Below are 14156 nucleotides of genomic sequence, written 5' to 3' on the forward strand. Positions count from 1 at the left end.
ACTCCTACTCTGAACCCAATTCTGACAGAAACCAGTAGGTAAGATGGAAATGATGGGAACCTTGGAGAAAAGCAGCCATGCACTCTCAGAGTTTGATTTAAGCAGTGTTCTGCCTATGCAAACACAAATGATTCTAATGAGCAAGAAAATGGGGAGGAAACCAAAGAAACCAGTGTGCATCACAGGGACCAACTGACTGGCTCTGAATTTAAAAGAGTTTGTGCAAAAGATGGTAAAAGGGGGCACATAATCAAGCACAAATTTGGGAAGGTAAGATAGATCTATAAAAATAACATCAGCAAGACTAAAGCACAAAAAGAGCTGGGGCTTGTGAAAGATGCCAAAGAAAACAAAAATGATTTCCTTAGCATGAAATGAGGAAGAAGATCAATACAGGAATAGGCCCATTTTTTTTAAGTTGAAGACATAACATTTATTCATGAAAAGGAAAGGAAAGCATCTTTACTTCTCTATGTTTCTTCCTTGTTGGTTCATTCGTATCTCTGTTTACATGCCATCTCTTCAGAGTGGACCCTGACCACCCTTTATAAAATAATTCTGACATCCTCTGATTCTTAAGCTTTTTATTCTTCCAATCACTGACTGCCATTATTTCACATACTTAGGTGTTTTTCTTCTCCTGTACTAGAATGTAAGCTATCTGAGTGCAAGGAGTTTTGATTTGTTCAATACAGTATCTTGAGTGCCTTGTATGTACCAAGTACTACTCAATAAATATTTGTTGAATGAATGAAATAAAGACCATTAGACATTGGCCAAAAATTGAAAGACAAAATAGCTAAAGTGATTTCTAATGTAAATAACATTTATTGAGGATCCAGTAGGTGTCATACACCTATGTATTTATTTGCATTTTTTCATTTAATCATCCTAGCTACAAAGCATGCATCATTATCAGATTGATAATGTCCCAGATGATACAACTAGAGAGGTGTAGAGCTAGGATTTGAGCCAAGAGTTAAGTCCATTGTTTGAGCACTTCATCTGTATGCTAGGAGAACCTGACTGGTCTAGGTGCCAATATGTTTCTGGACCCCTATGAATTATTACCAGAGACCTTCTAAGTGAGATTATGGAGTGTTTACCTGGTTACCTTTGAGAAACAGGATGAAGGGGATAAGAGACTATTTTATGTTAAAAAAATGGCAGAGTATGCAAACTTCGAATCTATGAAACTAATGTTACTTGGGAGAGAATAGCCTAGATTATATTTATAAAAGACAATTACAAATCACAAGCACAAAAGACAATTTTGTGAGCATTTTTTTAAGTGGCTATTAAGATAAAGTATAAATTCACAAGAATAAGCTATTCAGCCCAATCTTATATATTATTTTCTACAAAATTGATAAACCAGTATATTAGGGCAATAGAAATAGATATCTGGATTCTAGCAAGCCATTTAATAAGGTTTTCTTTATATCCTTGTGGCCCAGATAGAGAAATATAGGTTTGGGAATAGTACTATTATGTATTTTCATAACTGACTGAATGATTGCACCCAATGGCAATTTTAAGGAATCTGTGTCAGCCTGGAGGAAGGTTTTTCAAGTGGTATACCACAAGTCTTGGCCTTGGCTTTGTCTGAGGTAAACATATTTATCAATGACTGAGATAAATCTGTAAGAAGGCATACTTGTCAAAAATTGGTTACATGAGATAGGAAAAGTGAGCAGTAGATACATTAGGTTACAAGATCAGGATCTAAAAGTTCTTAACAACTAAAAAATGGGCAAAATCTAACAATATATAATTTGGTTGGAATAATTGTGAGGTCCTGCCTTGGGACAAAACACCAACTGCCTAAATTCAATTTGAGGGATATGAGATTTACTAACAGTATTACTAGGAAGAAAAGAGGAGCTTTGCTTGGCAGTGAATCAATGGTATAATATGATCACAGAAGAAGTACAAGGAGGAGGAGGTGGAGGAAGAGGAGGGAGAGAAAGAAAAAGAAGAAGATGAAGAAGAAATAATTTCAATGCATTAATAAATTTAGGATGTGCATAGAATAATGGAGGATATAATCTGATTGTATTTCACGCTCTTCAGATTACCAAGATCAGATCTCAGAGCAACATTTTAAGGAAGACACGAATGGAAAAGTTACAAAACTTCTGGAATTTAGCAGCCTGCATGGTAAGGGGACTTAAAACCATCTCACATGAGAAAAGGTTAAAAGAATTGAGGAACTTTTAACCTGAAAGTTATTATATTTGACAACTTTATTAGAATAGTGTAAACATAAATATTATAATTGTAATAGTTATTCATCATTTATTATTTGCTAGATACTGTGCTAAGCATTCTATGTTAATTAATGCTAGCCGCAACCTCAAGAGGTAGGTTCTAGTTATGGATTAGAAAATTGAGACTGAGAGAGATTAAGTTAACACATCTGAGGTTATAAAATCTAGCAAGATAATGCTTGACCTTGAACCCAGGTCTGTCTTTCTCCAGTGCCTGCCCATTTATCCTCTATGGCAGATTTCCCCCCACTACATGGAAACTCAATTATGTATTGTGTGTGTGTGTGTGTGTGTGTGTGTGTTTACATATGTGTTGATAAAATTATGCAAAATGAGAGAGAATCCAAACTATTTACAGTATAAAGCTTGGAAATGGAACATCAACATTTTAAATGTGGATGTCTTGGGTAATGAGAATATGGCTAGTTCCTTCTTTTATCCACTTCTTTTAATTTCCAATTTCTCTTGACTAACCCTATTCTAATTTCATGAAAGTCTCGCCTATATTTTTTTAATTAAAGACATTATTTTGTGCAAGTGAGATTAGCTTTATTCTGAATATCCCAAGATGCTGAATTAAGATGCTGCAAGGTATAATGAGGCACAATTCAGTTTAAAAACCAAACCTCTTATAGTCAGATTTTTTCAAAGATGCAGTATCTTGATTGTAGAAATAGTGAACTTTCTGCTTCTGGAGATGCTAACGCAAGTCTAGAAATACTACAGTTTTATTGTTCTATGTGGTTAAGATTATAATCTGAAGGATCAACCATGTTAGAAATATGAGCCAGGAAAAAATAAGCCAAGGACTAGGTAGTTATGAATATGTCACTTCATACTGAGGCCTTTCAGTCGGCTTAAGAAGCCTTATTTCGTAGGTACTTGTAATACAATATTTGTGCAATGAATACATGAATGTACACATTTAGAACAGGAAAAGTAGACCATGGATAATATTTAGTTTTTGTACCAGACTTTTTACAAAGTGTGCGCACATAGCAAAGACTGTACTGAAAGAGGGCATGCTCATTTGTTTACTCAAGTTCTAAAGTACTCCTGGCTGTTGACATCTGAGTACAGAGTAAGTGTTCCCTCCAGGAAGTGTCATTTGGGCATGACCTCTACTCATACACACTCTCCCTCTCTGCCTCCATTCCAGACTCCTGTAAGCATACCATTTATTATTTTTACTTTTTAAAGATTTTATTTATTTATTTGACAGAGAGAGAGACACAGCAAGAGAGGAAACACAAACAAGCAGGGGGAGCAGGAGAGGGAGAAGCAGGCTTCCCGCGAAGCAGTGAGCCCGATGCGGGGCTCGATTCCAGGATCCTGGGATCATGACCTGAGCTGAAGGCAGATGCTTAACGACTGAGCCACCCAGGCGCCCTCATTTTTTTTTTTTTTTTTTTGTAAACCAGGACTTCCACTAACTAAACTGAAAGTTCCGCAAAATCAAGAATCAGTATCTGTTTTGATATTTCTATATTATATAATGCTTGATATCATAAATACTTGATATCAAAAAAACACAAAACACATGAATTAATGGTTTGGCAAATATATTCAGCAAGTTTTTCTTTTGTTATCTAACTACGGTCAGAAAAAGTGCTTTTGATTTCAAGTGTAGACTACTGCAGAGTTTACTTTTAAGTATTGCCGTTGTTATCTTTCTTTTTAAGAGTCATGCTTCCTATCTATGGGTAGATACAAAGACCCACTGCTTCAGCCTTGAAACTATTTTTATTTTTAATTTAAGGTAAGAAAAGCAGTATGATTTTTCTTTTCGGGGTATAAAGTTGTCAATTTTTGCCAAATGATAAGTGTGTAAATCGAGTTTATGATATGGAGGACAACATTAGAGTTTGAGATCTTACTTCCTTTTCAAAGGTGAACTCTAAACCCACATTCACTTGTGGTCCTCCTACAACACAATTTGTATCACTATGAGTAGGGCCAGGCCACAGAATAAATAACTACAAAAGAAGTAAATGTTCTGCAAGTCCTTTCATATAGTTGCAGTAGTGAAGGGTTTTACAGTGAACAAACTAGATAGGCTTCATTTATTTTTACTATTCTACATATTAAAGTATCTTTATGACTTTTTTGTAACTTCTCAGAAGACAGACATATTGTAACCTACAATAAGTATAGACCTTTAACAAGAAAATATCTGAAATTGAATTGTTAATATAAAGGAATCACCAGTTTACTTCAAAAAGGTGTAATTAGATTTACTCTTCAAGAAACACTGTGATCATGGAAGGCATAGTAAGAAATATATTTTCAAAAGGCTGAGGTCAGAAGTTTGGGGGAAGCTGTCATATGATCATTAATAAAAAATGGGCAAATAAATGTAACAGATTCCATTATTCATAAGATCAACTTAGGAACATATTAAAAATATCATTTTCTAGACCACATGCCCATAGATTCTGAATCAATAGAAATTGTCTGGGGTCTGAAAATCTATAATTAAAAGAATGCCACCCAAAATTCTGATGCACAGCCAGGTTCAGGAACCATGGGCTTTACCCTAGGGATAAGAAGAGACTACAGAGCAGAACTTGTTCTCAATAAGTGGGTTTGCCAGCATGACTATGAATGTTTAAATTAGAATGATGAGAAGCTGATGGCTGCTGGAATATTTCAAATAAGAAAAACAAAGCCTAAAATAAGGCAATAACAGTGGGCACAGAGAGTAGAGCAGACATTTTTGCAACACATTTTATGAGTAGATTTGACAGACAGGGTATTTCTTCTGAGAACTCTCTCCCTGGTTTGTAGATGGTGGTCCTCTCCCTGGGTCCTCACATGGTCTTCCTCTGTGTGTGTCTGTGTCTTAATCTCTTCTTATACGGACACCATCATGTTGGATTGGGGCTCATCCATATGACCTCATTTAATCTCAATAACCTCTTTAAAGGTTCTCTCTGCAAATACAGCCATATTCTGAGGTACTGGAATTTTTGATTTTTTTTTTTAAGTAATCTCTATTCCCACCATGGGGCTTGAACTCATGACCCCAAGATCAAGAGTCACATGTTCCACTGACAGAGTCCGCCAGACATCTCTGGAGTTTTGGATTTTAACACATGAATTGGGGCAGGGGAGGCACAATTCAGCTCATAATACCCAACTAGGAAAGGAATTAAAATGGACCAACCAGGTCCTTAATATAACATCAAATGCTCAATAAATATTACATTCTTCCCTTAAATTTCAGTCCCTTTCTCTTCAGGCCATGTAAAAATATCAAATAGAAAACTGGAAAATAATACATCTAGGAAGGGCTACATGATGGAATCCCTCTAGATACCAGAAGTTCTAATTGTCAAAATAATAGGGATCTTAAACCTTATTATAAGGAATAATCTTAGATAATCCTTTTAACTTTGACCTGCCTCAAGAATAAATCAGAGGGAAGAAGTACATTCTGGTCAAGGCAGGGCTTCAAAAGAACTCACCCAGGACTTTTCCCAATTCCCCTCCCTTGTGGTGGAAAAGGTATTAAAAGAATTATTCATCTATTGCCTTCTATGATTATCAGCATGCAGTGAAACCATCTCAGAATTTAATTTTCTTTATATAAGTGTAGTTATCAGGACCATTTTGGTTGCAAGTTACAGAAATAACTCAAATAAGCTTCAGCAAAGCAATTTACTGGTTCATGGATCCCTAGAAAGTTTAATAACTGGAATTAAGTCTCAAAATCAGCCTTCCTTGGGATCCATAAGCCCATGTATTCTCCCTTTGCCTACAAATCGGCTCCATAATTCCAGTTTAAAAAATTACAAGGGCAGATTATAATTGGCTCAGTTTTGGCCAGTGGGTACCATAAGACCAATCAGGAGTTCAAGGTCAAGTGAGAATAAATTCCTTTCTAGAAATTTCCAAAACACAAATGTAAAAATATTTGGAAGTCCTTGAGATTTTGGGTGAAAATAACATGTTGCAAAAATAAAGGATATTCTAAAAATTTAGAATATGCTTATCATTTTGAGTATTCAGCTAAATGGAATCTGTCTACAAAAAAAGTTTGAAAAATAGATTTTTTGTAATAACCATCAATATACATTTTGGTATTTTTATTCTAGTACAGTATTTACCATCTTTACTGGTTTATTTAAGCTGAACAAAAAAGTATCTATTCTTATTTCTACTCTTTTTTTTTCCCAAAGTTCTTATAGCTTGGTAAATAAATGTGATCAAATTCCATTTCAATATAACCAGGTTTAGCTTGCAAGTTAAACCTCACTATATTACTAATTTATAACATTATAGAAAGGAAAGTTTATGTTATTCATGAGGAAATTAAATCCAAAAAAATATTTTTGAATTTAGTTTTATGTGCATCAATGAAGGGAAGAATAAAAAAGACAAAAAAGAATGAAAATGGTAATTCTAATATTTGAAGTCTTTGTGGGTCTGATTTTGCTTTTTATCTTTTTTCACCTGATTCTTGATCATTTGCCCCCTCCGTTTTTTTAATAGTGTGTTTGTGATTTCTGACTGTGGGCTTATACTAATGGAATTTTATCTGTTAAAATTCTTGGAGTGATGGAATAAAGATGGGCTCTCTAGAGTGGATTTTCTTTTGATTTTACTAAGCCCAAAAGGCACAACTAGGGACCAGCTTAAATTTTTATCTTGGAGTCTTTAGACCACTGAGATTATGTGAATTTTTGCTAGAAACAAAGTAAGGCTGGTTTATGATTATGAATTTTCAGAGGAGAATTTTTTTTTCTCTTTAGTTATGCATTTAAGACTTACAATTTTTCTTGCAGTCCTCTATGGGATGGATTTATTTGTAGACCAGGTTAATGATGAGGATATATCCATTTTGGATCCTAGCACTAAGCCTTGGGCTTTGTCATTTTTTCTAGTACGAGCAAGAACATGAAAAGTAAAATTCTTGCTCACCCCATTCAGTAAATGTCCTTAAGGTAAGAAATATTTCAGTGTTCAACAACCATTTGTGAGAGAAATTATGTTGTCCTCTAAATTACTGTAGAAAAAAAATGGTAAAATTTCATATCCATCAAAGATAAAAAAAAGGAAAAACTTTTAACTTGATAGAGGATATCTACAAAACCCCCACAATTTAATGGTGAAATTTTCATAGCATTTTTTTTAAAAATCAGGGAAAAACAAAGCTGTCTACTATCACCATTTCTGTACAATACTGGGCATGATGTCGACTTGGTGGAATATACAAAAACGAAATGGTATAAGAACTAGAAGAAATAAAAATGAAATTCCTCACAGAAGAAATCATTGTTTCCATAGGAAATATAAGAGAAAATACAGATAAATTATGAGAATTAATTAGAAAGTTCAGAAGGTTTTCTGGATAAAATAAAAATACAAAAATTTGTGCTACCATGTATCAGAAAGAAATGTTTGAAACCATCACTTTAAAAAAGAAATAATTGGGGCACTTGGTCATGATCCCGGGGTCTTGGGGTCCTGGGATTGAGCCCCACATCGAGCTCCCTGCTCACTGGGGAGTCTGCTTCTCCCTCTGCTTCTACCTACCACTCCTGCTCTCCCTCTCTCTCTATCTCAAAATAAGCAAAATCTGGGCTGCTTGGGTGGCTCAGTCATTAAACATCTGCCTTCGGCTCAGGTCATGATCCCAGGGTCCTGGGATCAAGCCCTGCATCAGGCTCCCTGCTCGGCGGGAAGCCTACTTCTCCCTCTCCCACTCCCCCTGCTTGTGTTCCCTCTCTTGCTGTCTCTCTCTCTGTTGAAAAATAAATAAAATCTTAAAAAAAAAGAAAGACATCTTGTCTTCAAAGACAATGGCTATCAACAGATAACATATTTAACTGCTCTAAAAGCAGAGCTTTATTATTATTATTATTATTTTTAAACAGAATAATCTAGTGGCAGTATTCAGTGCATGGAGTGAACTCCCTCTTATAAAAAGCCCATCAACTGTTTTTTGCTAATTAAGATGAATATTATTCCTGTGAAATGAACCAAAAAGTTATATGAGACCGGAAATCCCAAAAGAGATCTATAATCTACAAGAATAATTGCATGCAATTTTAATTGAAGGAAAAGGAGAGAACTGTTTTTAATCTTTGCTTTTTTCAATATCTTAAAACTAATCAACCTGTTGGCCAATTAACAATTCTTTACTATTACTACATCTGCTCTAAAAATTGACATTTGATATATTGGAAACTGTTGTGGAATTTTAAAAGATAAATGGCAAAATGACTATTGGCTATAGTTAACTCCAATATGAAATTTTTGTCATTAATGAAATAAAGTAACAAATTTTTATTAATGTTCTCAGAAATAATATATTTTATTATTCATTGAAGACTAGATGCTGTGACTATTCACAGAAATATGCGTTCAATCTTTGTTCATTAAGTCAGAATTGGGAATGAGAGGAAAGATCTATTTTGTTGAAGTGCAGATTAATTACACTGAGAAATTTGCTTTATTTAAATAGTTGGCATTTATCTCTAATCTACTAGAAAAACTTGTTAATGCTGAAGATTTATTTTATTTTAAAGTTAGTTTGAATAGATACATGTCAAACAAAATATGTATTTACATTTCAATTCAGTTCATGTAGTACAGAAAATGAGTGGCTTGCTTAAATTTGCAGTTACAAATCAGAAAGAAATAATTGGAATGAGCAGATGTTTTAGTTATCCAATAATTTGTTACGTTGACGCAATCTAGGTTATGGATGGAAAGTTAATTTTATTTTTTTTTCTAAAATGTCATGATATGTCAGTTGTACTAAAGATACAACTAAAGATGTTATATCTAAATATACTAAAGATATCTTTATCTTTAAGGTATCTTGTGCTAAACGTTCTTTATAATTGCCTGGTTGTCTATTATACTTTCTTTCAATCTTGTACCTTAAAATAATTCTACACATTAAACTTGCAGAGATGACTATTTGGTTGTAGATGAGTAAATTACACAGATTTTAGATCAAAGGTTTTGTTATTATTGAGGAGTTTGATTTACTGACTTAAAATTTGAGTTATTTTAAAAGTTTTACCTTCATGTTTTAGCCTTTCCCTAGCTAGATCTTTTCTCCTTTTTAAAAAATATCTATTTATTTATTTATCTATAAGAGATTTTATTTTCAAGTAATCTCTACACCCAACATGGGACTCAAATTTACAACCGGGAGATTCAGAGTCACATGTTCTACTGACTGAGTCAGCCAGGTGCCCCTAGACATTTTGTTCTGAAAAAGTTCCTAAAATACCAAAAATGTTTATTTTTTTCACACACATTTGCCTGAATTCTAGGAGCACTTTTGTATTGTAGTAAAATTAATAAAAGTGATAGCCTAGACCTCATTTAAAATCCTTCATTGTCTTTTTTTTTTTTTTAATCCAAGTAATCTTCAATTTATATTTTTGGCTCCTTCTGTGATTAGGTGGTTTTTTTTGTTTTTGTTTTTGCTTTTTTTAAATTGTATAAGATCATTTTGATTATGCAACTGGCACAAGAGGTATTTCCTCTATTATATAGATCTATATTTCATTAATAATGAATATACAGTTTTGAGTAGCCTATTCAAATAATACTTTCATTCTGATTATAAAAATCATACATATATTTTTTTAAAGATTTTACTTATTTGTTTGAGATAGAGTGAGAGCACAAGCAGGGGGCGAGGAGAAGGGCAGAGGGAGAGGGAGAAACAGACTCCCCACTGAGCAAGAAGCCTGACACGGGGCTTGATCCCAGGACCCTGGGATCATGACCTCAGCCGAAGGCAGATGTTTAACTGACTGAGCCACCCAGGCACCCCATAATACATATTTATTATTGGAAATGAAGATGGAATGAAGACTATTAAACCACCCATATTCCCACTGTTTTGTGCATCTTTTGTGAAACTTTTTCTAAGCTTACCACCAGTATGCTCTCAATTCTCTCTCCACTGGATGCACACGCACACATGTACACAATATATAATGTATGTATTCTGTGTTGTGCTTTTTCACTTATTAATACTTTTTGATGATTGGTTTATTTCAAAGAGATTTTTTCCTACAGTGAGAAATTCCTTCTTTTTATAGGGAATATCGAAGACCACTGAGGGGAAAAAAAACTTCATAGGAGACAGTAATAACTTGCTGAGAAATATCATTTTACATTGACCTTTCCCAGTCAATAAAATTAATTTTTATTGTTATTTGAATTGTAAAGAGGTTATGATTAAGACTAAAACTAAATATTACCATTTTTGCATCATAAAAACAAAAGGCAAGAAAACTATGTGTTTAAACAAAATCATACAGTATCTAGCTTGCCTAGGAGAAGTTATGATATATGCTCTTAAAAAACAAACATTTTTAAATTCACAGATGCTGCAAAGCCCTGGTCAAACATAAATTACAATCAGTTTTTATGTAACAGTAAAAATTCCAAAGGACTCTTACTCACTCACTCTCAATATGTATCACAGATATGCTTTTTCTTTATGCTCATAGTATATAAACCACATTTATTTCTATATCTGTGTATATTTTAAAATAAATTACCCCAGAAAACAAAATGTTGACTACACTGTGTTCAAATGCAATACAACAAAGAAAACAGAAACTTTATATTCCCTCTGAAGAACCTGGAGCATATATGGTGAGAATTTTGGAATGCTTATAGAATTTGAATGCAGCATCCATTTATTTCAAGAGTATAAGGTACCTTATAATTATAAGATCATTCAATATATTTAGCAAATGCCACTCCACTTTTATTATAACAATTCACGTTTTCTTTTTTGTATTGAGTACTATCATATATAGAAAGAGTTCTTTACTTACCATTCTGGGAAAAATGAAATTTATCATTATGCCATACATACCCTGGAAAGCAAAGAAAATATTATTATTTATTATACCTCCATCCACAGGGGTTCTAACCACCAAATGTAATGCATCAGCAGCAAAACAAAAATGAAGTAAATCTATTGCAGAAAACATGAATCAGTGTTCTAAGAATTATTGAACACATATTGCATGCCTTTGGACAGAGCTACTTTAAAAGATTAAACAATTGTGATAAGTAGTTTCAAAGACTGAAATAAAACATTTTATTTTCCGCAAACAAATATAGGATTAAGAGAATATTGTCAATGAACTGTTTATTCTTCTCCCCTTTCGCTCAGTTGAATCTTTCAATGATACAGAGGGGACAGCCATGCCTAGAACTTTTTAAGGGAAATCTGAGGTTCACTCTACTTTCTTGAAGTCAACATTAATGACCATTTTTTTAAAAATGTAAATTAGTTTCCTGTTTGGAATCTTGAACTGGAAATCTGATGTAGGAACTGAGAAACAAAATTAGGAGTCCAAGCTCCTATTTTTTCACACTAAATAAATGATAATAAAGCATTATTTATATTCTTATTGTTTTCTGTTGATTAAAAACAAGGTTTTAATTGCATCACATGATAATAATTAGAACAAAATTATATTTTAAAAAAAGCATTTGCTCTTGAATTTATTGTGTTCTTTAAATTTTTTTAATTAACACTTTCACATTTAATAATTAGTAAAAAATAACCTTTCTTAATGTCAATAGTTCTAATATAAAGAAACATGTCCAGGGGCGCCTGGGTGGCTCAGCCATTAAGCATCTGCCTTTGGCTCAGGTCATGATCCCAGGATCCTGGGATTGAGCCCTGCATCCAGCTCCGCATTGTGCTCCCTACTCAGCGGGAAGCCTGCTTCTCCCTCTCCCACTCCCCCTGCTTGTGTTCCCTCTCTCACTGTGTCTCTCTGTGTCAAATAAATAAATAAAATCTTAAAAAAAAAAGAAAGAAACATGTCCAAATGTGAGAAAATATGCTTTTCTCGTATCCTGAAAAATGTTATTACCTATTGGTCGTTTTTCGTTCCTTTATTTATTTTTTAAATATCAAAAACTTAATTTAGAGAAAAACACAATGAGTTCATCTCCCTCAACCCCTCTACCAAAACTAGATGATGGCTAACGAAATTTTAATGGATAACACTCAGAAAGGGTTTTTACTTGAATTTTTGGATAATGCTATTTCAGACCCTTCAGGATTATTTTTGAATAAAGTAATGTTGAATAAAAATTATCATATGTAAATGTAATCTGAATCATGACTTCCAAGAAAGATAATGTTTCTACAAATGAGAACTAGCTAAAATTTCAAATGACAAATATATATTTTTAAGTAAGCTCTATCTATGCCCAACATGGAGCTTGAACTCATGACTCTGAGATGGAGTTGCATGCTCTCCTGACTTAGCCAGCCAGGCGCCCCTCAAATGACAAATATTGATGTTCACAAAGTCTACTTTTTTCTAGAGAATAAAATTAAGATTTGAAGTGTGTCATATTTAGATTTTGACATTGAAGACATCATATTTTTTAGGCATTTTTATTCTTAAAGAAATATTTGGGTAGAAAATATGGAAGTCTGAAATTCTGTAGTGATTCAGGAATTCTGCCAATGATTGTAGTTTCTTTTAAGAAAACTATTTTCATACTTCATTATAAATATTAATAATTTATTTCAAAATTTGTATTTATTGATTTTTATTGAAATATTTTAATGGAAAAAATTCTTTAACTTAGGAATACTTCACTGATGTGGTGCTTATTCTCAAATAATTATCAATATAATTTTTGATATTATAATTCATATTTATAATTTCTAAACTGTTAAAAAAAAAAGCAAAGTATTTTTAAACACCAGCTCCTGAAGAGGGCAGCACGTTCTAGATATTATTGAATTCTAAGCTCAAATCTGACAGCTTTGGCTTTAGTATACTTTTTTTAAGAACTTGAGGAGAGAAAAAATTGGATATTTTTTTATAGATGTCTGCTCCCATGATACAATAAACTAGCAGAAATTCTAAGCAGTTGTAGACCAAGGTCAAAACTGTATTTGATTATTAAAAGAGAACATTCAAATTAGACACCTAAAGCAATGTATTTAGAAAGGGAACAACAAAATACTAGTAAGGAGACTTTCCATGAGGAATGCGTTTTATCTTAATACTGTAGATAACTTTTCCTATTGGCAGTGCATTGACTGTCAAAACTACTAAAGGGGTTAGATTTAATTATCTCACTTCTTGCACATTTCATCTCAATTGCTATGGCAACATTCAGTTGCCTCAGCAGCAATGCACACTTTAATCAGATATTTCCTCCTTATTTCTCTATGAGCCAAAACTGTGTAGTCAAATTTACAACCAAGTCCTGATGAATCTGATAACGCTTCCTACATTTAATGGGCAACTTGTCTCCACCCACACATATAAATATTTTCAGAGAGGCTTGTAACTATTGGACAAGTATAATACTTGATAAGAATATACATTTGGACTTTCCTATTCCATTGATTTTTTTTTCTCTCTTTCTGCTATCATTCCTTTATTAGAAGTTTTTTTTACCAATTCAAAACTCACTCCAGCAAGTCACTACCATGGGTCATCTAACCTCAGTGGGAGAGCCGATGAGTAAGGGAAACAACCTCTCACGTTCAAATGTCAGCCCTCTTGAAGAAGCCTATTGAATTATTTGCATTTTATCTGAATATATTTGGAATTGGCACATCAAAGAGCCTCTATTTCTTGAAAGCAGGTAAGAGAAGGAAGAAAAATAACTGAAGACAAAGCAAAACGTATGAAATAGGAAGAAAACTGTAGGGTATCAGACCTAGAGGGCCAAGCATGAAGGAAATTTAGTCAAGCTTCAATAGTAGCAATTTTAATGAGAAGTAAAAGCATGATGCATTAAATTGTTGATGTCATTTGGGTGAATATTAACCATCTACATTGTTGGACAAATCATCATTTTAGCATTTTGCAAAAGACGAGAGAAACTTTTCTGGCCATACAAGGAATATTC

At 33.3% G+C, this 14156-nt stretch overlaps 1 protein-coding gene across 1 annotated transcript in view; it reads right to left on the minus strand.

Moving 5' to 3' along the window:
- ADGRL2 (adhesion G protein-coupled receptor L2) overlaps window positions 1-11130 on the minus strand; it is a 216158-nt gene extending 205028 nt beyond the window's left edge. The window contains exon 1 of the mRNA XM_073896435.1: window positions 11090-11130. The gene's annotated coding sequence lies outside the window, so the exon portion shown is untranslated. The remainder of the gene's footprint in view (window positions 1-11089) is intronic.
- Between the last annotated feature and the right edge of the window lie 3026 nt (window positions 11131-14156).

This window comes from Callorhinus ursinus, unplaced genomic scaffold (assembly GCF_003265705.2).
Source record: "Callorhinus ursinus isolate GAN/ISIS: 27379988/994484 unplaced genomic scaffold, GSC_fseal_2.0 scaffold9, whole genome shotgun sequence".
Lineage (NCBI taxonomy): Eukaryota > Metazoa > Chordata > Mammalia > Carnivora > Otariidae > Callorhinus > Callorhinus ursinus.